Source organism: Terrapene carolina, unplaced genomic scaffold (assembly GCF_002925995.2).
Source record: "Terrapene carolina triunguis isolate 2854851 unplaced genomic scaffold, T_m_triunguis-2.0 Scaffold189, whole genome shotgun sequence".
Taxonomy (NCBI): Eukaryota; Metazoa; Chordata; order Testudines; family Emydidae; genus Terrapene; species Terrapene triunguis.
This window is the reverse complement of record NW_020664540.1, coordinates 9544332-9547134: the sequence shown is the minus strand read 5'-3', so window position 1 is coordinate 9547134 and position 2803 is coordinate 9544332. Positions and strand designations below refer to the sequence as shown.

The 2803-nt window shown below is 59.4% G+C and overlaps 1 protein-coding gene across 2 annotated transcripts in view; it reads left to right on the top strand.

Annotated features, from left to right (window-relative positions):
• The first annotated feature begins 1743 nt into the window (after nt 1–1743).
• Nucleotides 1744–2803, top strand: part of DAAM1 (dishevelled associated activator of morphogenesis 1) — a 179292-nt gene continuing 178232 nt past the window's right edge. For both annotated transcript variants that reach the window (XM_024214645.3, XM_024214644.3), the window contains exon 1: nt 1744–1853. The gene's annotated coding sequence lies outside the window, so the exon portion shown is untranslated. The remainder of the gene's footprint in view (nt 1854–2803) is intronic.

The following is a 2803-nucleotide window of genomic DNA, read 5'->3' as shown; positions in this document are numbered from 1 at the left end:
AAACAAAAAAAAACAAACAAACCTAGGAAGATCTATAAAGCCAGTACCTGATTCTACTTCAGTTCCTTTCTTAAGACCCACCTCTGCCATGATATCTACAAAGTGCTACCAGCTGAGAGTGTGGTGGGCTGAAATCTTGTGAGGTATGATCATAGGCTCATTTTATTGTTACCTCATCCTTCCATCCCTTCCATTTGTTCCATCCACTTTAATCATAACCTAAGCCCTCCCTGGTCCCGAAATCAGTGGCACTACACACGTGTATAAAGTTACATACATGCATAAGTGTTTGCAGGATCAGGGCCTTAGAGTGTGAACTCTGGTGCAGTGACTGTCTTTTGACTGCATACTAGAATAATGCCAAGCACAATGAGGCTGTGTTCTTTGACAGGTAGGTACTCCAGGCACTACTGCAATATAAGTAACAATAAATCTAGTGTCTTACCATGTCTTATGTGCCGGTTAAAAATGGTCTTAGTACGTTTATGCCTTTGTGTATACGTCTTATTATTTTTGCATATTATGTGTATTTGTTAAACGCATCAATAATGAATACAATTTGTGAACCAAGACTGCACATTTTCAAATGCAGGTTCTGTCTCTCCAGCACCATTGTGAAAAGCACATGCCTGTTCCCACTTCTGAGAATGTTTTAATGTTGATGATTAAAGAGGTCTAATATTATTTGTGTGCCTGTGTTTTTGGGTGGGGCGATGCAAGTTTTTTTGGAGGGGGGGAATCTTTAGCCTTCTGGATTATGCAAGTTAAAAGGGATGCTAATTTCTTTGGCGTTTCCAGCAGTTAGAGAAAGAGGAACCCGGCTGCAGGAGCACCGAACAAAGAATTGCTGCCTGTTATTAGGGAGGCAGTTATTACAACAGCAGCTGACAGCTCTGTCTCTGTCTCTCTGGCATGAGAAACTGCTGTGGATTTCACCGCGTTATTTCTAGTGAATGACTCCGTTATTGTGGCTGATTAGCCTAGTGAACTGTGTGCACTGCGTTTTGATCTGTCCTTCCCGAGCTCAATTGTTTGCCAAGCCCCGAACAGGGAACTTTTCCGTACAAATCTTTGCTCTACAGGGTAGCCCTCCCCACCCCCTGCCAAAGGGAAGCGGCGTGCTGTCAATGTCAACTGGGTAGTGGAAGGAACGGAGAGGGAGTTGGGAGGAAAAAATAAGATCAGGGGCGCTTGTTGCGCACCAAGAAGGCACAGCTGGGCCGCGCCTGGTGTATTGGAAGGGGGAATTGGGGCCAGGGTTAGGGCAAGGTCCCAGTGTGCACAGCAAACTCTTCCTCGGGTAGGTTTGGGCCAGGTGGGAGCGGGTGAGAGGGTTGCCAACCCTCCAGGCGTGTCTGGGGGGCTCCAGGAATTAACAATGCATCTTTAAAGAGTGTGTCATGTGATGAGGCCTCCAGGAACAGTCCAACCAAAACTGAGGTTCCTACGGAGGGGGGGGGTGCTGAATGACAAAGGGCAGCCCCGCTGCACCAGCCAGCTCCATTCTCCCTGCCAGGCACGCTCCCCTCTGCTGCAGCGTGCCCACTGGGGAAGCATTCCGGCTGGGGCTGGGGGCAGAGGGGGCTTGGGAAGTGTAGTCCCAGCTGGAGCGCGGCCGTGGGCACGGCAAGGCGACGCCGCACTACAACTCCCAGCAGGCGCTGGGCCCCCCCCCACCCATCGAGGCCAGCGCATGCGCAGTCCCGGCCCCCTTGTATCCTATCAGGCCGAGCGGGGATGATGTCACCTGCAGGCTGGCGAGCGCCCGGGCGGCGGGGACGCGAGCGAGTGGAGCGGCTGCTCGGGTAGGCAGGGCTCCGGAGCTGGCTGCTAAGGATGCCCGGGGTCTGCAGGTAAGTGCGGGCGGCGGCTCTCGCTCTCCCGCCGGGGAAGCGCCGGGGCGGGCTGGGCGGGGCGAGCCCCGGGCGTGGGGGGCTGCGCGGAGCCGGGCTCTCGCTCCCAGCCCGGGGAAGTCGGTCCGTGTTGAACCGGCCGCTCAGGTTGTGGGGTGGGTGGGACCGCGAGAGGACAGCTCCGCGCCCGCGGGTGGCTGCCGGCCGGCGCGGAAAATGGCTGATCGCAGGCGGGTTTTGCAGGGATGCCCCTCGCCAGCGGGGCGAGCTTTACACCCCCGGCTCCTGGGAAGCTGGGGACGGGGGGAGGCTGCGGGAGCGACCCTCCTGCCGGGCTGGGCGAGCAGCTGGGGCCAATCAACCCCCCGCCTCCTCCGGGCGGCAGCTGCATCTCCGCCGGGGGCCGGCTAACAAAGAGGGCAGATGCGGGGGACGTCCCCCTCGGCTCTGGCTTGGGCGCTGCCCCCGGAGCAATGGCCCGCGGCCGGTCAAGGTGCAGTGCCGCGGCGAGCTGTACCTGGGCGTTAGGGGCGCCTGAAGCGGAGCGGCCAGGCTCGGGCGTCCGAGCTCCAAGGGGGTGTGGCACCGGGGCGCCTCGGACCCCCGGGGGGGGTGTGATACCCGCATGGAGGGGGTAGGGGGGCGGCTGCCTCTCGCTAGGATCCCACCCCCCGCAATGCCCTGTCCAGCCCGCTGCCCCCACCCTGCCAAGCTGGGCGAGCCCAAGGCAGGGCTGGGGCTTGGCCGCGTCTCGCTTCTGCAGCCAAGTGCCGGCGGCGGCCCCGGGGAAGCCGCTGGCTGGCTGGGCGGAAAAGAGGCGAATCAGGTTTCCCCAGTGGGTGACACTGAAACTGCGGCTGGGTTTCCGCTCCCCGGGCGGAGGGCGAGGGCGCCGGGCTCCCGTGGGATCGAGCTCCGGGGGGCTCGCTTTGGAGCCCCGCCGGGGCAGG